We start from the raw sequence: 23,290 nt of genomic DNA on the forward strand, positions 1-23,290 counted from the left end.
TGACACCATCATCCTAGGCTATATTTCAGGAAAGATACGGTCTAGTTCTATACGAATACTGATGGGGGATAGGGTCAAAATTGAAGTAAGTCGTTATGATTCAAGCAAGGGACGTATAATTTATAGACTTCCCCATAAGGATTCGAAGCGTATCGAAGACTCGAAGGATAGCGAAGATTTGAAGGATAGCGAAGATTTGAAGGATACCAAAGATTCAAAGGATTAGGTTTTTCTTTTTTTTTCTAGGGTAATAAATTCTAAGTTCTAAAATTCAAGCGAAGAGACTTATTTTTTCCAAAAGATTAGATTCATAGTTTAAAAAAGGATACGGAAATATGAAAATAAGAGCTTCCGTTCGTAAAATTTGTACAAAATGTCGACTGATTCGTAGGCGTGGACGAATTAGAGTCATTTGCTCTAATCCGAAGCATAAACAAAGACAGGGGTAATCTTTCGAAAAAGAACTTTACTTTCTAAAAAGTAAAAAAAAGTACCCGCGGAAATGTTCCAATTCCAAATAAAATAATTTCATTTAAAATAATTAAAGTAAAGGGTTTATTTTACCCTGAAACGGATATCTTTGTATCTTTTTTTCTTTTTTTTATTTCTAACTCATATTTATGAGATAATAAAATATGGCAAAAGCTATACCAAAAATTGGTTCACGTAAGAAAGTGCGTATTGGTTTACGTAGGAATGCACGTTTTAGTTTACGGAAGAGTGCACGTAGAATAACAAAAGGGGTTATTCATGTTCAAGCTAGTTTCAACAATACCATTATAACTGTTACAGACCCACAAGGTCGGGTGGTTTTTTGGTCCTCGGCCGGTACTTGTGGATTCAAAAGCTCAAGAAAAGCATCACCCTATGCTGGTCAAAGAACAGCAGTAGATGCTATTCGTACAGTAGGTTTGCAACGAGCAGAAGTTATGGTAAAGGGCGCTGGTAGTGGAAGAGATGCCGCATTACGAGCCATTGCTAAAAGTGGTGTGCGATTAAGTTGTATACGCGATGTAACACCTATGCCGCATAATGGATGTCGACCGCCTAAAAAAAGACGTCTGTAAAAGAATTAACCCGCTTTCAACTTTCATTTCAAGAGAAATAAACGATTCAATGATAAAATAATAATACTAGTCTATTATGGTTCGAGAGGAGGTAGCAGGATCCACTCAAACACTACAGTGGAAGTGTGTTGAATCAAGAGTAGATAGTAAGCGCCTTTATTATGGTCGTTTCATTCTGTCCCCGCTTAGAAAAGGTCAAGCGGACACCGTCGGTATTGCCTTGCGAAGAGCTTTACTTGGAGAAATAGAAGGAACATGTATCACACGTGCAAAATTTGGGAGCGTGCCGCACGAGTATTCTACAATAGCAGGTATTGAAGAATCCGTACAAGAAATTTTACTAAATTTGAAAGAAATTGTATTGAGAAGTAATCTCTATGGAGTTAGAGACGCATCCATTTGCGTCAAAGGTCCTAGATACATAACTGCTCAAGATATCATCTTACCGCCTTCCGTAGAAATCGTTGATACGGCACAACCTATAGCTAACTTGACAGAGCCCATTGATTTCTGTATTGATTTACAGATCAAGAGAGATCGTGGATATCAGACAGAACTCAGAAAGAACTATCAAGATGGAAGTTATCCTATAGATGCTGTATCCATGCCTGTTCGAAATGTGAATTATAGTATTTTTTCTTGTGGGAATGGAAATGAAAAACACGAGATACTTTTTCTAGAAATATGGACTAATGGAAGTTTAACCCCTAAGGAAGCACTTTATGAGGCTTCTCGTAATTTGATTGATTTATTTCTTCCTTTTCTACACGCGGAGGAAGAGGGCGCTAGTTTCGAAGAAAATAAAAACAGGTTTACTCCACCCCTTTTTACTTTTCAAAAAAGATTAACTAATCTAAAGAAAAACAAAAAAGGAATTCCATTGAATTGTATTTTTATTGATCAATTAGAATTGACTTCTAGAACGTATAATTGTCTAAAAAGGGCCAATATACATACACTATTGGACCTTTTGAGTAAGACTGAAGAAGATCTTCTGAGAATTGACAGTTTTCGTATGGAAGATAGAAAACATATATGGGACACTCTAGAGAAGCATCTCCCAATTGATTTACTTAAGAATAAACTCTCGTTTTAAATCCATTGCAATTTTTTTTCTTCTTCTTTTTCGAGTTAGAATAAAAAGAAAACAATTTAGCATCTTTGGTACAATCTATATTTTCGCGAAATGGATCATAATAAAATGGATTTTAGGTATCTAGGGAAGATTCACTTGGAAGTAACTATTTCCTAGATACCTATGGTACTTCACGGTTGAATGAATCAAAAAATATCTAAAAAAGACCTAAAGTTAATGATTTATCAATGGGTAATGTTGCTCCAATACCTAACCAAAGAGCTACTACAGTACCGATTAAAAAAACGGTCGTAGCTACTGGGCGGCGAAATGGATTTTGGAATTTATTGACATTCTCTAGAAAAGGTACTGTCAATAAGCCTGTTGGCACAGAAACCATTAAAAGAACGCCCAATAACTTATTGGGTACCGTACGGAGTATTTGAAACACGGGAAAGAAGTACCACTCGGGTAATATTTCCAGAGGAGTTGCAAACGGATCTGCCGGTTCACCAATCATTGATGGCTCGAGAACCGCTAAACCTACATTACATGCAATAGTACCTAGAATTACTACTGGAAAAATATATAAAAGATCGTTGGGCCATGCGGGTTCCCCGTAATAATTATGTCCCATCCCTTTAGCTAATTTAGCTCTTAATACAGGATCATTTAAGTCTGGTTTCTTTGTTATTGGGATAGGTGAACTCTTTAGGATCCATCCCCCAAAGGAACCGGACATGAGAATTTATCATCATCCGGCTCGAGCAAGAGTGAAAGAAATAAGACCGCGGAAGATCCTTAATAGAATTAAGGTTTATAATGACTCAATGACTCTAGGCAAGAAAAGCTTTATCAGATTCTCTTTTCCGAAGTTGCACCTACAACTACTCATTGAAAATAATCCTATTCTTATGGGTAAATGCTCAATATCCAAGTGGGCTTACAAATTTGATCATGATCAATTGCTTTGTGGATTGTCTCATGTCTCTTGATTAGTTGGTATTTATCCCCTCAATATCGCAAGTTTCTTACCTCCAAACAAAATATTTACTTGTTACTAATAAAAAATCAAAAAGTTTAGCCTACATTCTTCCTTAGATCCCTTCTTTTACTCCGATAGTATTGCGGATCACAATCGATGCAAAGAAAATGAATGCATTTCCATACTATAATAAAAAGGTAAGTGTAATAAATAGAGAACTGGATCATGTCACATGACTTATTCCATTTCTACTCTATGGGATCTTACGGAGCCTGTTCATGGATGACATGGTTGCGGTATGATCATAGAAGATATTCTCCTCAAGTGAACCAGCCTATCCTTCCTAGGTAGGGGACTTACATGTTGATTGGATGCGGAGACACCTTTGGTTGTGAATTCTAATGTGGCAGATCCAATTCTTTATCTGCATGGCCAAATCAATAATTCAAGTCACACACTCCCATAATCCGCCTTTTTTCTTTCGTAAAATTAACTTCAACTATTTGTATTGTATAAAAATACTTTGGAGTTGAAGAGAAGTATCCAAATGACATGTGTTATTTTACAATAACCCATGCTTGTAGCAATGAAATACCAAAACCTACCCGATATGATATATGATAATTATAATTCTCTATGATATGCCTTCCCTATAAAGGACCCGAAATACCTTGCTTACGTATCATTGGAAAGTGCATTAACATAAATACGGCAGTAAGCAGAGGCAGTACAAAGGTATGTAAACTATAAAAACGAGTCAAAGTGGATTGGCCCACACTAGCACTTCCGCGTAATAACTCCACTAAAGGCGATCCTATTACCGGAATGGCGTCAGGTACACCTGTCACAATTTTGACTGCCCAATAGCCAATTTGATCCCAAGGCAAAGAATAACCAGTTACACCAAATGATGCAGTCAAAACAGCCAAAACCACACCTGTGACCCAAGTTAATTCGCGGGGTTTTTTAAATCCCCCTGTGAGATACACACGAAATACATGCAGGATCATCATTAAAACCATCATACTTGCTGACCATCGATGAACTGATCGGATTAACCAACCAAAGTTGGCCTCGGTCATTATGTATTGAACCGAGGAAAAAGCCTCTGTAACGGTTGGTCGGTAGTAAAAAGTCATAGCAAAACCGGTAGCGACTTGTACTAGAAAACAAGTAAGTGTAATTCCCCCTAAACAATAAAATATGTTGACATGGGGAGGAACATATTTACTAGTTATATCATCTGCAATTGCCTGAATCTCAAGACGTTCCTCAAACCAATCATATACTTTATTGAGATAGGTAACTAACCCGAGTCCCCCTCTAAGAGCCGTATATGAAAATTTCATCTCGTACGGCTCAAGCAGAAACACAAAAATTTTCAACGAATATTAGAAAAAAGGTTCAAAACTTCATCAGCCACTGAATTGGGTCGATTTGCCTTGAAGATATCAAATAAGAAAAATCCGGAATATCTTCTTTGTGATGATAATGCCAAAAAATCTCAAGTTGGCGCGTCTTTCTTTCTTCCTTTCCCTTATGTTGGTCATTAGAGGCTTCTTGACTTTTCTCTTCCCTATAAAGGATTTGTTTTTTTATGCGTAATATAGAAATTATCTTGTTGAGATCCTATGAATCAGTTCAATTAAAACCTTAGATTCATACTAGAGCCACGATGATTTAGTCTCAAGCTAAACAAAAGGCAAGGGTTCTTCGAATAAGAACCGCTTGATAATCATTTATTGAATCAGTGTAATGACTCGACAAAATCGAGAGAAAAAAAGTTGTCTTTTGGGCAAACAAAATTGGAAGGAAGAAAATTTCTTTTTTATTTTTATTTAAGAACTACTTGAATTTTTCAGTCTGGTTGCGAGGTCTTAATAGTGAGTATGAATCATAGTTCCATTTTTTTTTGATCCACTCTATCTATTTCGTGTTCCAGATACTAGAATAAATAATATCTGACGAATTAGAATCATCTTGATAGAGATAACAGGCCCTTTCTATGTATTATCAATAGGATCAATTCTAACAAGTCACACACTCATATTCCAGAGATACCGAAACAAAAAAATTCCGCGGTCGAACTACCATAATATCTAGAAATGTAGATCTTAAACTAGAAAGGCTTTTTTGGATGGAAAAACTCTGACTTCCTAGTTTTAGTTAGTAGAAACCTAATTGGTTAAAATTCCGTCCAGTAAAACGGAAGAATTATAAATTTCTAAAATGATAGATAGGAATATAGCGAATAAAGCCATTGCGATCCCCATAAAAGGAGTAGTCCCCCAACCCGGGGCGACTTTCCCATATTCCGAATTCAAGGGTTTCAGTAAACTACCTGCACCAGTTCGTTTTGGCCTAGGTTTAGAACTATCTTCAACGGTTTGTGTAGCCATAAATTCTATTTAATCATTGGTGTTGACTTTGTATACTATTCCGTTGTAGTTGTAAATACACGATCTTTTCGTAGATCCATTGTAATCTTGAAATTCTATAAAAATGGAAACAGCAACTTTAGTCGCCATCTCCATATCTGGTTTACTTGTAAGCTTTACTGGGTATGCCTTATATACCGCGTTTGGGCAACCCTCTCAACAATTAAGAGATCCATTCGAAGAACACGGAGACTAATTTAAGTAAGAAGTCTCCCAGATAGGGGGACTTCTTACTTAAATGAAATTATTTTATTCTTTTAGTTGGAGTTGGTGGAACCTTAGGTGGTTCTCGGAAGAAGATAGCGAAAAAAATTATCCCTAAAGTCGAAACTAAAAGGAACGTATAAACCAATGCTTCCATAGATTCGATCCTGGTTTATTTACAATTATAACTTCCACACCTATTCATTTGTCATTTGGGATAATTTCCCATATAAAGAAAGAAAAAGAGTCAAAGAAAGGATGGGAGATGTTTCCCATGTCAAATCAAAAAAGAGAGGTGAAAGATACTATAACAATGTGTATCAAACTGCCTGTTTCCTTGTAGTTGGATCTCCCACTTTTTGGAATGTTCCAAATTCCACTTGAGCATCCAAATCTGGATCAATACCAGCAAAAACATCTCGGAACAATGTTCTAGCGCCATGCCAAATGTGTCCGAAAAAGAAGAGCAAAGCAAAGGTAGCATGACCAAAAGTGAACCAACCCCTTGGACTGCTGCGAAAAACACCATCAGATTTCAAAGTAGCCCGGTCTAATTCAAAAATTTCCCCTAATTGAGAACGCCTCGCATATTTTTTTACAGTAGCAGGATCAGAATAACTTACTCCATTAAGTTCGCCACCATAGAACTCCACCGTTACACCTACTTGTTCAACACTATATTTGGATTCTGCTCTTCTAAAAGGAACGTCTGCTCTAACAATTCCCTCCTCATCTACCAAAACAACCGGAAATGTTTCAAAAAAAGTAGGCATACGGCGTACAAAAAGCTCACGTCCTTCTTTATCTCTAAAGACGGGATGTCCTAACCATCCAACAGCTATTCCATCCCCATTGTCCATTGAGCCTGCTCTGAATAATCCCCCTTTTGCCGGATTATTACCAATATAATCATAAAAGGCTAATTTTTCGGGAATTTTAGACCAAGCTTCTGATAAACTAAGATTTTCGGCTAAACCATTGCTAACTCTTCGATATATTTCTTGCTGAAAGTATCCCTGATCCCACTGATAACGAGTAGGCCCAAATAATTCGATTGGGGTCGTTGCTGACCCATACCACATAGTTCCAGCAACTACGAAAGCTGCAAAAAAAACAGCAGCGATACTACTGGAAAGTACAGTTTCAATATTGCCCATACGTAATCCTTTATATAGACGTTGAGGCGGACGGACACTAAGATGGAATAAGCCCGCTAATATACCCAATGTACCCGCAGCAATATGATGAGAAGCTATTCCCCCCGGAACAAAAGGATCAAAACCTTCTGCACCCCACGCTGGATTTACAGCTTGTACTTTTCCAGTTAGTCCATAAGGATCGGATACCCATATCCCAGGACCATACAAACCCGTTACATGAAATGCCCCAAAGCCAAAGCAAGCCACCCCTGCAAGAAATAAATGAATTCCAAAGATCTTGGGCAAATCCAAAGAGGGTTTTCCCGTCCGCTCATCAGAGAATATTTCTAGGTCCCAATATACCCAATGCCAGATCGCTGCCAAGAAACACAAGCCAGAAAACACAATATGCGTACCTGCCACACCTTCATAACTCCAAATACCCGGATTTGTTACAGTTCCTCCTGAAATACTCCAACCACCCCACGAATCCGTTATTCCTAAACGAGTCATGAAGGGAATTACGAACATACCTTGTCTCCACATTGGATCCAGAACAGGATCAGAGGGATCAAAAACTGCTAATTCGTATAAAGCCATTGAGCCAGCCCAACCAGAAACTAGAGCTGTGTGCATTATATGCACCGCAAGCAATCGACCCGGATCATTCAATACGACAGTATGAACACGATACCAAGGCAAACCCATGGAAATACCCCTTTAGCAAAGAAAAATAGACACGATGTCGCTTTATTTTATCGCATTGAAAAAGACTATCCATATCCTATGTACCTAACCCTTCTAGGGGATTCTGTGTCAGAAAGCGCGAATATTTATTTCATTCCATTAAAAATAAGAAGCCAATTCTGTTCATAAGAAGAAAGAGAAGCAGATCTATTCTATACTCGATAAGTGCCAATATGCAATGGGTAACTTGGCCAATTTGGAAAAAACGAAGAATAGATCGCTACCCCTCTTTGTTTAGCATTCAAATCACCCATTCCCTTTTCTTTATTCAATCTGTCTTACATTCCTTATATGTATAACCTTTCAATCTACGTATTAATAGAATCTATAATATTCATATAGAATAAGAATAAAAATTAAGACAATAAACTGCGGATTCTTTCTTTCTGTTCCATTCTTACGTTTCCATATTAAAGTGTGGTTTTCTTACTTAAATTTAATAATATTAATCTAATATGCCCATTGGTGTTCCAAAAGTACCTTACCGGATTCCTGGAGATGAAGAAGCGACTTGGGTTGACTTATACAATGTTATGTATCGAGAAAGGACACTTTTTTTAGGTCAAGAGATTCGTTGCGAGATCACGAATCATATTACAGGTCTCATGGTATATCTGAGTATAGAAGATGGAATTCAGTGATATTTTTTTGTTTATAAACTCCCCAGGCGGGTGGCTAATCTCAGGAATGGCTATTTTTGATACGATGCAAACGGTGACACCAGATATATATACAATATGCCTCGGAATAGCCGCCTCCATGGCGTCCTTCATTCTGCTTGGAGGAGAACCCACCAAGCGTATAGCATTCCCTCACGCGAGGATTATGCTTCACCAACCTGCTAGTGCTTATTATCGGGCAAGGACACCAGAATTTTTACTAGAAGTAGAAGAGTTACACAAAGTTCGCGAAATGATCACAAGGGTTTATGCAGTAAGAACAGGCAAGCCTTTTTGGGTTGTATCCGAAGACATGGAAAGGGATGTTTTTATGTCAGCAGACGAAGCCAAAGCTTATGGACTTGTCGATATTGTAGGGGATGAAATGATTGACAAGCACTGCGATACTGATCCAGTGTGGTTTCCAGAAATGTTTAAGGATTGGTAGTGTCCGGATTTCTTGTAAAGTTATTTCACAGCTAAATTCGTGTTTTCCTCGATTTAATAGAAAATAGAAAGACTTCATGATGAGCAATCATCAGGTTAAGATGGATCTAAACCAATCCATTTTTTTCTATATACATACAACATGCCGACGGTTAAACAACTTATTAGAAACGCAAGACAGCCAATACGAAATGCTCGAAAAACGGCCGCGCTTAAAGGATGCCCTCAGCGTCGAGGAACATGTGCTAGGGTGTATGTGCGACTCGTTCAGATCATGACTTCAAACAAATATAAAAAAAATTGAAGTATCCATGATTAGTACCAATGAATAGGATATAGCTTCTCTATCCTAGATTTCTATGGTATATGGAATTTATGGTTTCCTTTGGTGCAAATCCAATTATCTAAATTGGAAATAAGAAGCAATTCTCCCATTGGTAGCAAATGGTTATCCATTAAGCGGAGGAAATAGTAATAAAAAGAAAAAGGCTTATGCTCCTTTATCTTAAAAGAACGGACTAACAGGGTCAGCTACTTAGCCAACTTTCATAATTAAATACCGTCACTGTATGGATAACTCTTATTGTGAAAAGAGCTATTTACTCTATAATGGATAGGTAGAGCCAAAGAATGTGGACTATACAAGTTCGCAATACCTTTTGATGAAAGAAAGGGCTCCGGTGTATAGAGAGGGCCTCACCGTTTAAAAGGGAACCATAGAAACGATGGAACCCACTATTTTTTTTAGTATTATTAGAATGAATTTGTTATTTCGTATAGAAATAACTGAACGGAGTGGAATAAAAAATCGTGGTTGGGAAGGTTACTATAGCAAAAGCCATTGGAATTAATATTTTATATATCGGAATAATTAGTTTTGTTATTAATGAGAAAAAGGGTGGCTAAAAGAAGAGAAATCATTAGTTATTCATTAAGGTTAATTTGATTCAATGACCAGAGTTCCGCGAGGATATATAGCCCGGAGACGACGAACAAAAATGCGTTCATTTGCCTCAAACTTTAGAGGGGCTCATTTAAGACTTAATCGAATGATTACCCAACAGGTAAAAAGAGCTTTTGTTTCCTCTCATCGAGATAGAGGTAGGCAAAAGAGGGATTTTCGTCGTTTGTGGATCACTCGGATAAACGCAGCAACGCGGGTATATAAAGTATTCGATAGTTATAGTAAATTAATACACAACCTGTACAAGAAGAAATTGATTCTTAATCGTAAAATGCTTGCACAAGTAGCTGTATCAAATCCAAATAATCTTTACACGATTTCCAATAAAATAAAGATCATCAATTAAAGGTATAAATAAAGTAATATACTGGAATAATAAAAGATGAATTCCCGGAGAGGGAACTCCGGGAAGATACAATAAATTAAGATTAAGTGGTAGGAATCAACGAGCTGGATTACTTTCTTTATAATATATATAGGTCTGGCCCTTTCGAATTCGAATAAAACATCAACAATCGGAACTTAAGTTCCGGTTGTTGTTTCTTAAATTTTGGTTGTTGTTTCTTAAGTTTCGATTGGAATTGTACTTTTGCGTTAATTGAGGAATATGTCTATTTTTTCTGGGTCTAGAACCTGTAATTATTGAAATTGACTGGGCTTGAAATTGCTTTTCGTTCTCATAGTTACGAAACGGTAAGAAAGATAAAATACGAGCCTGTTTTATAGCAAGAGTAATTAATCGTTGTTGTTTCAAGGTTAATCTATTTATTCGTCTCGATAATATTTTTCCTTGTTCACTAATAAATCTATTAATTAAACTCATGTTTCTATAATCAATTCGATCTCCCGGGCCAATCCGGGGACGCCTACGAAAAGGTTGTTTAGATTTACGAAAAGGTTGCTTGAATTTACGAAAAGTTTGCTTGGATTTACGAAAGGGTTGCTTGGATTTATTAAAAGTTTGCTTGGATTTACTAAAGGGTTGCTTAGATTTAAGAAAAGGTTGTTTAGATGTATACATGATTTATTCCTTATTTAAAATTTGAAAATTTGAAAATTCACTTCTTTATTTTATTAATTTAGGATCCAGAAGAAGTAGTTTTTCTTTGATCCATATCTTATTTGATTCATATTATAGTATATGAATACCCTCTATACATATGAAATAATATCTACCGGAAATCAGATGAGTTGATTTGTATTTTGTATTCTATACTATGTTTTCTTTATATATTAAATATGAAGTTCTTACTCTTTCTGTTGTTTGGAAAGATCAAACACACGATGTTCCTATTTCTTTATTTCGTGATGAGTCGTATGCTTGCGACAATAACGACAAAATTTTTTGAATTCTAATTGTCCGGGTGTATTGTGGCGATTCTTTTGAGTACTATATCTAGAAATCCCCGTCGATTCCTCATTGGCACCTTTTCGAACACAACTGATGCATTCCAAAATAACTCTGATTCTAACATCTTTTCCCTTGGCCATGAACCTCCTTTTCTTTTTGGATTGACTTAACTTAATTCTTCTACTTATTCTTTTATTCTTCTATTTTGAATCCGAAGAAGAAGAATAAAATTCATTAGAATAATTTTTTTTTATTCTTTAATTAAGTAATAAAAAATAGAGAAATAATTAAAGAATACAATCCTTGTCGAATTAGCAAAGATTTTGGTTCGAAATCCTTTCATTTAATTAGCCAGCCCCGCCTTTTCTATGCTCTGATTTCTGAGGCCTTATTTAGCTTGGGTACCCCTTTAAATTGAATTTCTATTTTCAAAAATGGGGTTTACCAAATTTTTAATGACTCTGAGGTTCAACCCAATCCATCTTTTCTTTCTTTTTCCTTCCGATACTAAAAAAAGATTGAAAAGGATCAAATTTTGTCATATCACGAAGAAATCTATCCCTCCCATAGCAATAACTAGAATTAAAAAAAAGGGAATGACAAAGCATCTGGGAATAAACGATTAATTTCTATCAATAAACCTGCTAAAGCACCAAACCATAGAGTACTTAGCACGGGTGCTACAGAGAGATATGTTTTTATATCCCGCATTGAAAATCCTCCTTCCTTGTTGGAATACATATATGATCATAAACTCTTGCCCAAGATTGTTATGCTATATATAAAATGAACCATATCGACGAAATTTTCCTATCCCTAAAAAAGAAAAAGATGACCCCTTCTTCCTATATATTACCAAGGAAAAGTAATCCTTCTTTTATAGGCGAAATTATATTGGATTTTATATGTATATAATTCCTTAATTATATGAGACCAAAAAGAAGAAATGACACGAGGGTTCTATATATAGATAGAGAAAGAAAGAAGAAGAAAATTATGATGTGGAAAAGAAGACAGGAATTGTGTACAATGGCATTGTACAACAATTTAATTTGGAAAAGGGATGTAGCGCAGCTTGGTAGCGCGTTTGTTTTGGGTACAAAATGTCACAGGTTCAAATCCTGTCATCCCTACCTATTACTTCTTTCTTCTTTATAGGCAGTAGCGACGAGATCAATTAAAGTAAAGTGGGTATAACTTGAATTTGTGGAGACTATACGTACGTGAGATACATTAGGAATAGAAAAAGATTTTCTTTTTGAATGAATGAAAGCGCTCTTAGTTCAGTTCGGTAGAACGCGGGTCTCCAAAACCCGATGTCGTAGGTTCAAATCCTACAGAGCGTGATTCCATCTATTTTATGTCGAAGCAGAGTAAAATAACTTAACAAAATTGAATTGTAACTCCAATTTCAATTTGACCTCCTCTCTGGTCTGGAGGAGGTCAATCAAAAAAAAAAAATGACTCAATCAAAGATCCAACTGATCCCCACGCCTGTATTGCAAATACGCAGTCACGAATAATCCCGCTAAAGTAATAGGAATTAGGCCTAAGACGATTCCAAATAGAAAAACTTCAATCATTTCGATTTGTTCGAGGGGATAAAAAAAGAGGTACGATCTATCCCTAAATAGTACTCTAAATTATCCACGAATCTCAATGACCAAGAAAAGAATTCCTAATTAGTCTGGAAAAGAGTCGTAGAATGCCAGGAATCCCAAAGAAAGATTTTTCTTTTCTGAATTATAATTATTCAGTCAATTCAAATAAGGCGTATCTTGTTCAAGCCAATAAATAGAGCTGGGGTTATAGTTAAAGCAGCCAGTAGAAAACCAAAATAACTAGTTAAAGTAAGCATGAAAGAGTTAAATTCCATTTATTTTTTTTTACTACACTACATATGTTGGTAAAGCATTTACCTAAGTTATGGAAAATTCATAATTCATCAGTTATTTTAGATAATACTAAAAAACAAGATAGAGTAAGATACAGAAGTGTAAAAGAAAGTGGATTCATCAGATGATACATGAGTCCCTAATTCCGAATCAAGAGATTTGTTGTGGAATTTGTCAATTGAGTAAAGTAATAATATTAAGAACTAGATCATCTAACCCCATTGAATGAAAAAAAGAAATTCAATTTTCAGGGAAATTTTTGAATAAGAGATAAATAAACAATTGAATTTGAAAAAAAAAACTTCTTTCTATTTTGGATAATTTCTTTTTCAATAGGACCCTCTTTTTGGAGTGAACGATCGAATATTCCCCTATTCCTTCTTATTTTAACTGATTGTATTCCATATGGAATAAGAGGAGAACAAAAGCATTCCACGACCTGCCAAGGGGCTGTTAAAAAAAAAAAAAAAAGAAAGCTCTTCCTTGAATTTACTTTATTTTTATTCCTTTTTCGAACTCCAACCAAAGTAGATTCGAAGACGAGTCACTTCAATTATCCTTTTAAGTTCTATTCTATCTTCTGTCTTTCCCTATTTCATCTCGTAAAGTTCCGCGCTCGCAGTTTGGTCAAGAAAGTTAGACCTAATCCAACAAACAATACAAGGATGAATTACGAATTATGAAAGGATAGATTTCACATATACTTGTCCTTGTATTGTGTCAGTATGAGAATATCCTTCCTAAATTATTTATCCAAACCTATTGATCATTAACTTAGATTTTCCCAAGATTTTGGCTGCTATTCCGAATTACTCTATTATTCCGAAGCCAATGAAAAGTAAGTAGAACCTACAAAAATGGGGTTTTCTATTGATGCCTTGAATAACATATAGCTTACCTATAGACAAAAAAAAAATAAAAAAGTAATTATGTTTCGGAACCAGGCAAAACCAGATTGCTGTGCCATAGGAAGGATAGCTATACTAATTCGGTATACTCAAAATACACCTTTGGTACAAAATTGACAATCTCACAAGGATGAAATATCAGTAATTTTCTATTTACTGGTCGATCCCATCTTTTACGGAATCAATTCCTTTTTTGAATGTACAAAAATTTTGGGAGTTCAGCATGTCTGGAAGCACGGGAGAACGTTCTTTTGCTGATATTATTACCAGTATTCGATACTGGGTTATTCATAGCATTACTATACCTTCCCTATTCATTGCGGGTTGGTTATTTGTCAGTACGGGTTTAGCTTATGACGTGTTTGGAAGTCCTAGGCCAAACGAGTATTTCACGGAAAGCCGACAAGGAATTCCGTTAATAACCGACCGTTTTGATTCTTTAGAACAACTCGATGAATTTAGTAGATCCTTTTAGGAGGCCCTCAATGACCATAGATCGAACCTATCCTATTTTTACAGTGCGATGGCTGGCTATTCACGGACTAGCTGTACCTACTGTTTTTTTCTTGGGATCAATATCAGCAATGCAGTTCATCCAACGATAAAACAAATTCCAACTATAGAACTATGACACAATCAAACCCGAATGAACAAAATGTTGAATTGAATCGTACCAGTCTATACTGGGGTTTATTACTCATTTTTGTACTTGCTGTTTTATTTTCCAATTACTTCTTCAATTGAGAGAAAGAAAGAGACTAATAAGAATTCTCTTATCCCATTTGGAAGGATACCATCCTTATAACTACCCATGACTGTTTTTGTCTCTAGCATGACCAATTGATAAAATGTGGAGGAAAGTAGGGGAAATGGCCGATACTACTGGAAGAATTCCTCTTTGGCTGATAGGTACTGTAGCTGGTATTGCTGTGATTGGTTTAGTAGGTGTTTTCTTTTATGGTTCATATTCTGGATTGGGTTCATCTCTATAGTAATCGGAGGGACCAGATTGTAAACATGAAAAAGTAGGAGCTTAGCGGGTCCTTACCCCCCTTTATCTGATTAGAGCGGAAAGGACCCGCGGAATTTTTATTTTACTCTTATAACGCGAATTGAATCTATTCGATTCACTCTTATGAAGCAACAAGAAAAAGAGATCACTCGAGGATCCAATATCTTATTCCACGAAGGAAGTATCCTGAAAATCCTTGATTTAGTTTCGAGTAATAAACTAATAAAACCTTAATCAAAACTATTCAACTAGCCTAAAAATAAAAAAACCTTCAATGGAAGAGTTTACTTTTTTTTTGCAAAATTTCTGTAAATTTGAAGTTGAACTTAATTAAACAAGCCAAGCAATTTGCTCACAATCACAAGAAATTTTTCCCCCGCCATATTTTCTTCCCCTCTGTTTGTCCACTACCTCGGCTAAACCTAAGCAAAAGAAAAAGAGGTCCAAGAGACAGACCCGAATAAAGAAGAAATAGTAATCTTTGACGAATTAGGAAGAAAAAGGATTCTTATTTTGATACAAGAAGAATCGGCACAAGAAAAAGGCTTTTTCTTGTGCCGAATAGACGATTAAGAAGACCTGCAATCCCTCCGAAAAAGAAGAAATTTTAATTTGATTGTTCTCGCCTTTGCCTTGGATTCTCTTCTTTTGCATGGGATATAAATAAGGAATTCCAGACATCTCATAAACAAAAAGCAGTCTAAACAAAAAAAGGATTTCCAAAATAGATCATAGATAATTCTAGCAATTGCCAATAAATCGAGGCTTTTTACCAACTTGATGGTAAGAAATCCCGGGACCTAGAAATTCATTTCGTACAATTGAACCTTTTCAAACTGTTTCTTTTTGAGAACCAAAAAAACTTGTGCCAAAATAACGGATGCGAAGAAGAACAAAAGGCCTTGGACACGTAATGGATCCTGAAGCACGATTTCTGCGTCCCCCTGACCAAAACCTCCCACATTAGGATTGCTTGTTAATGGTTGATCAAGCTTGATGGATTCCCCCTCTGAAACAAGAAGTTCTGGTCCGGGAGGTATAATATCAATCACTTGGCGTCCATCTGATGCATCAACTATGGATATTTCATACCCCCCCTTTTCTTTACGTAGTATTTTTCTTACTATACCTGTTGACGTAGCATTATAGACTGTATTGTTACTCTTGCTACCATCAGGATAGATCTGTCCTCTTCCTCGGTTTCCCCCTACATATATGGGATATTTTAAGAAATGAGCATCTTTCTTCGTAGCAGGATCAGGGGAAAGAATGGGAAAGACAATTTCACTATATTTCTTACCGGGAACAGGGCCTATCACAAGAATGTTTTTTTTATCGGGACGATAACTCTGAAAAGCAAGATTTCCTATCTTTTCTTTTAACTCAGGGGAAATACGATCGGGCGGCGCTAATTCGAATCCCTCGGGCAAAATAAGAACAGCACCTACATTCAACCCTCCCTTTTTTCCATTAGCAAGAACTTGTTTCAATTGCATATCATAAGGAATTCGAAGAACTGCTTCAAATACAGTATCGGGAAGCACAGCTTGGGGAACTTCAATATCGACGGGCTTGCTAGCTAAATGGCAATTGGCACATACAATTCGTCCAGTTGCTTCTCGTGGGTTTTCATAACCCTGCTGCGCAAAAATGGGATATGCATTTGAAATAGATGTCCGAGTTATTACGTATATCATGATCGATACAGAAATCGATCGAGTTATCTGTTCCTTTACCCAAGAAAAAGTATTTCTATTTTCCATGTCCAATCGCAGATCCCAGAATTTCTACAATAAATTAGATAGGTAGCTAAGCTAATCTAGTTCCCTATACACGAATCTGTTGTCATTCTACTGCAACAGTTGTACTGCAATGATGAATACCTTAAAGTAGGTATAAATAGAAAGAATTTTGCTAAAATGGAAAAGGGCTTTCTTTCTAAAAAAAGATGCTTGCTAATTTGATTAATATTAATATCGGGAGATCAAATGAATTTATGCTTCACTAATTGAATGATAAATGACTACAAGCGAAGGAGATAGACGATTTAAACAAAAAAAGACCCAAAATTTCAAACATGTATCTAGAATTACTGGAAAACTACAAACAAAAATAGTGAAAATAAGCTCGTTAGGAGCCCATCCAAAATCGTTGTAGACCCAACGAATTACTAGTTCCCAACCACGGGTGGAGTGAAATCCAACAAAAAAATCAGTAACTAAAAGAATAAAAAAAGCTTTTATTGAGTCATTTAAATTATAGAAGAATTCCTGAACCCAAGAATTCAAAATGACAAGTTCCTCTTTACCCAGAAAAAAAGAACCACTTAGAATAGCCAAACAGATTATATTTGTCGAGAAATGCAAAATGGTATGGAGATGATCCTCATTATTTATTTTGACCCATTGTATTATTTCCTTGTGTATTCCTGTAGGAGGTTTTTGTACATGTGTCTTTAGTTTCCCTTTTATCATCTCGTCCAAGAGAGAAAGTTCTTCTAATTCTATGAATCTTTCTAGAATCCTTTTCTCTTGAATATCAGTTAAGAGAGTTTCGGATTGCCTGGTATTCCACCAATTCTTAATCCAAAGTTCCAGACATTTGTTAAATGAGGAAGAGACCCCCCAAGGCAAAAGTACGATAAATACAAGATATAGTAAAGAAGGCAATGCTTTCTTTTTTTTCATTTTTGATCTGTAAATGGAGTTGTTAATGAATATGCTTCATTCGCTGACTCTATTCCATTCCCTGACTCTATATGATGATATTTCTATTTCATGATATTTCTATTTCTTTGAAGCAAAAACTCTATAGGTTTGATACCCTGTATCTATTCTTCTTTTTTGTATATTAGTTATTAGTGGAATTTCAGTGCATTGGGTTCTTTCTTAGATCTAGATGGAATGAAATAGTGAAATAGAATAAAAAAAAAGCCCTTTCGGATGAAAAAGGAAGAATAGTATGCGATATATCTAACTTGGATAAAAAAAAATTAAAAGCAAATTTCTCTTATCCTCGTTTGTTCCTTCCTTTAGATAAATACTTAAAAATCCCCTTACAATAACAAATCCAATTTAGAAGGGACTTCCTCCCTGTGTTGAGAAAACTTTTCTTCTTCCAATTCTTCTTTTCTTCATTCAACTCAGTTCAAAAAAGATACCTCAAAATACTTCAATTGGTACGCGCAAGAAATAGGCCAATTCGGCAGCTTTTTGTTCAATTTCTCGTGGAGTAAAAAATTTATCATCAGTACGAGTCAAGGGAATGATCCCCTGGCCCCGGATTTCCATATAAAGAATACGACGAGGATAAAGACCCTCTTTAACCTGAATTCTAATTGATTGGATATCCCGCATAAGGAATCGAAGGAAGACGCGACGTTTTATTCCAGGGAATCCCCAACGAAAAATGCACACTATTCCCTCTTTTCTATCGAATCGGTCATAACCACTACCTACATTCCACAAAATAGTACACCACAAGTAGGAGCTAATGAATAGGCCTGCGATTCCGTAGAAAGACATCACGACCCCCTGCGGAAAAAAAAGAATTTCTTGAGATGGAAGTATAGATATAATATTCTTACCAAGATAACTGGAAATCCCAACCGATAAGAATCCTAGTGAACCTAGAAAAAGAATACAGGCCCAGAAAAAATTACCCCTTTTTCGAGAACCTTTTAGAAGTTCTACCCATATGTGTTCTGATCGCCAATTCATATTAGATATACTAAATCCAGCAGCGGTCGATTGAAATTGAGAGAATAAGCTAAATAATTTTGACTTTACTTTTTTTGATTCTGAAATCGCCTTCAGCAACTAGTACTCCTGTGAAATAATAGGTTAGATACATTGACTTTCTATTCAAAAAATATTCGTTGATTCAATTAAAATAAATAAAATAAAACTCGCTATACCTGGCTCTGCATATTCATGCATTTATGCTCGTAGCCTATATCCGCATCCATAACCGTTTTTCATTTGTGTGTAGAAAGTGTGTGTAGAAAAAGCCACATACCCTACCATATTATATTACTTACACTAAAAAATACTAGACAATCTTATTTTTTTGCACATAAAGAAATAAAGAAGTCATTGCAATTGCCGGAAATACTAAGCCTACTAAAGGCACGAAAATAGAAGGTAAGTTTAAATCCGTCATGGAATAGGTGTCTCAATTCAAATTTACTATTTCTATCTAGTCGAAAAATATCTTAAGATTCTTATGATATAATTAAGTATATCTATTATAAGGAATATTGACTATTGTATTGTATTTTTTATTTTTAGTTTGAAAAATATTCTGTAAAAAAAATGAAAGGATAATAAGAAAATTCCAAAAAAGGAGAACTAATTAAAAAGATTTTATTTTGATTTTCCCATCCTCATGGCCTTTCTATCTTTCTAATCTAATTTGAAATTGGATTCAAAAGAAAGCGGTTAGAATTTACTTCCTGCATACATACTTCTCTAGAAGCGCATACAATAATGCGTGGTAAAGGCGGAAAAATAGTATATTCAATCAAAATCAAAGGGCAAATTATCTTACCTACTATAGATCCCCTACTACCCTCTTAGACTTTAAAAGGCGATATACCACCAAAGAAAGGGTATGAAAATGCCGGGTGGAGTTAGCTTTTCGACGAAGACCTGTCCCGTGCAGCGAAGCCCTGTTAGTAAGACCCCCCGCAATAATGGATTATAGAAGAATATTATTCCAAATACTCCTCTGGACGCATATAGTAGCATTGCGATTCCGAATCTTTTTTATTTATGAATATGAACAGAAAAAATTCATTGTATCGTTGGGTCGGAGCGGAGGTTTGGTCCAGAAAAATTAGAAACAAAACGTCTACTCTACCGCATTGAAGTCTATAGCGCTGTATTTCCACGAAAGTATAATTCTTACCATCAGGATACGATCCTTTCTTTTGAACTAAACGTCTCTACGATGGGTCCAGGTTCTATGTCCAATCCCAAATCAAGGATTTCTCGCTCTTGATCGGAGTCATAAACTAAAAAAAAACTACCTTTTTATCCTTTTTCTCAAGGTTATAGAAAACTTCCTTATCTAGTTCTAGCATTTTGAAAAAAAAAAAATGCTTCTTTTTTTACACACAGTTCGAGTCACTTGTTGACTCACGATTACGCCTGTTAAAAGTTTCAAACGTCCTCTTTTTTGAAATTGAAAGAGAGTCCTATAAAAAGGTCTAACTTCCAAACTATGTCTTTTTTCATTCATTCTCCTTTAGTTTTTTTCTCTATCTAGAAGTGGAATAGAATAACCCGGTTGAAGGGTAATGATCATACGTCTGTAATGCATTGTATGGCCCAGAATAGGTCCTATTCTTCTACCTTTTCCAGGTAGTCGATGGCTATTCACAGCTACCACCTTAACACCAAAGAAGAGTTCGACCCAATGCTTTATTTCTGTCTTAGTGAATCCCGATTCGACATTAAAAGTATATTGATTCTTTCCCAATAAACGAAGACTTTTTTCTGTAAATACTGCGTATTTGATTCCATTATCATTATCATATGATAATACTATATTTTATTATTTTATTATTTTATTTGTATTTCTTTATTGTATTATACCTTAATATATATATTCTAGATATATAGAATAGACGAATCTCAATTTGTCAAGTCTCATGATCATATCATGATCTATTTTTATTCGGCTCAATCTTTTTTTTCTAAAAAAGATTGAGCCGAGTTTAATTGCAATCAATTAGAAGAATAAAGAAGAATTACTGCATTTCATAACTGATTTTTTTCTCTTTTTATTTCGTTTCTTTTTTATTTATACCTTCTTTATCTTTAGTTTTATCTAGTTAATCAATAGTATCTACCGGCTCGAACTCGAATTTGATCGCCTTCCATACTTCACAAGCTGCGGCTAGTTCAGGACTCCATTTGCAAGCTGCTCGGATAATTTCATTACCTTCGCGAGCAAGATCGCGCCCTTCGTTACGAGCTTGTACACAGGCTTCTAAAGCCACTCGATTAGCTGCTGCACCAGGTGCATTTCCCCAAGGATGTCCTAAAGTTCCTCCACCAAATTGTAATACAGAATCGTCCCCAAAGATTTCGGTCAGAGCTGGCATATGCCAAACATGAATACCACCTGAAGCTACCGGTATAACACCTGGCATGGATACCCAGTCCTGAGTGAAAAAGATACCGCGAGCACGATCTTTTTCAATAAAATCATCGCGCAATAAATCAACAAAACCTAAAGTCATTTCGCGTTCCCCTTCTAACTTACCTACTACTGTACCGGAGTGGATATGATCTCCCCCAGACATACGCAATGCTTTAGCTAATACACGGAAATGCATACCATGATTTTTCTGTCTATCAATAACTGCATGCATTGCACGGTGAATGTGAAGAAGTAGGCCATTGTCGCGGCAATAATGAGCCAAAGTAGTATTTGCGGTGAATCCCCCAGTTAAGTAGTCATGCATTACAATAGGAACCCCTAATTCTCTTGCAAATACAGCTCTCTTAATCATTTCTTCACATGTACCCGCAGTCGCATTCAAGTAATGCCCCTTGATTTCACCGGTTTCGGCCTGTGATTTATAAATAGCTTCGGCACAAAAGACAAAACGGTCTCTCCAGCGCATAAATGGTTGTGAGTTTACGTTTTCATCATCTTTGGTAAAATCAAGTCCACCACGTAGACACTCATAACACGCTCTACCATAATTTTTTGCGGATAATCCCAATTTTGGTTTAATAGTACATCCCAATAAAGGACGACCGTACTTGTTCAACTTATCTCTTTCAACTTGGATACCATGAGGCGGGCCTTGGAAAGTTTTTGAATAAGTAGGGGGAATTCGTAGATCCTCCAAACGTAGAGCACGTAGGGCTTTGAAACCAAATACGTTACCTACAATGGAAGTAAACATGTTAGTAACGGAACCCTCTTCAAATAGGTCTAATGGATAAGCTACATAACAGATCCATTGGTTGTCTTCCCCAGCAACAGGCTCGATGTGATAGCATCGTCCTTTGTAACGATCAAGACTGGTAAGTCCATCAGTCCAAACAGTTGTCCATGTACCAGTAGAAGATTCGGCAGCTACTGCAGCCCCTGCTTCTTCGGGCGGAACCCCAGGCTGAGGACTTACTCGGAATGCTGCCAAGATATCAGTATCCTTAGTTTCATACTCTGGGGTGTAGTAAGTCAATTTATAATCTTTAACACCAGCTTGAAATCCAACACCTGCTTTAGTTTCTGTTTGTGGTGACATAAGTCCCTCCCTATAACTCTTGAATTAAGAATTCTCACAATAACAGGGTCTACTCGATGTTAATTAGGCGTAAATGAAACTTTAGCAAAAATCTCGTAAAACAAAAAGGATATTCAATTAATATAATATCAACTCATTAAAGAAAATTGAGGGCATGCTTAGGTTAATGAATATGTTTCATTCATATATAATGCGTACACCCTGTGTATGTTCTATCCTATAGGAATTCCAATATAGGAATTCGATAGGAATTGAGTTGTTGTTATGGTAAGTTAACACGGTTCGTTATTAAACCATGGATTTGATTTACCAAATCCATAATTATTGTATACTCTTTGATAGATATAGCGCAACCCAAATTAATTCCTAATCCTTATTTTACAAGTTCTTAATAGTTCTCTTTTCTTATTTTGAATGCAAATACCTAACTAAATACTAATAAAATTCTTTGTTGACAGCAATCTATGCTTCACAGTAGTATATATTTTGTATATCGAAGTCCTAGATAGGAAAGTAGAGTAGGCACAGATCCTCCACAAAAGGCAAAATGTATATGAAAAAAAAGATTGATTGAACTTTCCAATGGACTCATTCCATGAGTAAACGATTGAATGGGATTCGCTTGGGCAACGAAATCAAGTCCTGGTCCCCTTTTCTCTCTTATTGAATTAACTAATTCATTTCCTTTTTACTTTTGGATTTTTTTTGATTTGATTTGGCATTATTCAACAATAAAAAAAGAAAAATTTCGACAAATTCCTTTTTTTTAATTATGTGATAATTATGAGAACCAATCCTACTACTTCTCCTCCCGGGGTTTCCACAATTGAAGAAAAAAGTACAGGTCGTATCGATCAAATTATTGGACCCGTGCTGGATGTCACTTTTCCCCCAGGCAAGTTACCTTATATTTATAACGCTTTGGTAGTCCAGAGTAGAGACACTGCCGATAAGCAAATTAATGTGACTTGTGAGGTACAACAATTATTAGGAAATAATCGAGTTAGAGCTGTAGCTATGAGTGCTACGGACGGGTTGATGAGAGGAATGGAAGTGATTGACACGGGAGCTCCTCTCAGTGTTCCGGTCGGTGGAGCTACTCTCGGACGAATTTTCAACGTTCTTGGGGAGC

At 36.0% G+C, this 23,290-nt stretch overlaps 2 non-coding genes across 2 annotated transcripts; both read left to right on the top strand.

Moving 5' to 3' along the window:
• The first annotated feature begins 12,135 nt into the window (after window positions 1-12,135).
• Window positions 12,136-12,209, top strand: TRNAP-UGG (transfer RNA proline (anticodon UGG)). The gene has a single exon. It is a non-coding gene; the product is annotated as a tRNA-Pro (tRNA).
• A 139-nt stretch (window positions 12,210-12,348) lies between these two features.
• TRNAW-CCA (transfer RNA tryptophan (anticodon CCA)) lies at window positions 12,349-12,422 on the top strand. The gene has a single exon. It is a non-coding gene; the product is annotated as a tRNA-Trp (tRNA).
• Window positions 12,423-23,290: the final 10,868 nt, after the last annotated feature.

Source organism: Triticum urartu, unplaced genomic scaffold (assembly GCF_056163025.1).
Source record: "Triticum urartu cultivar PI428250 unplaced genomic scaffold, HENAU_Tu73 scaffold2, whole genome shotgun sequence".
NCBI classification, from domain to species: domain Eukaryota; kingdom Viridiplantae; phylum Streptophyta; class Magnoliopsida; order Poales; family Poaceae; genus Triticum; species Triticum urartu.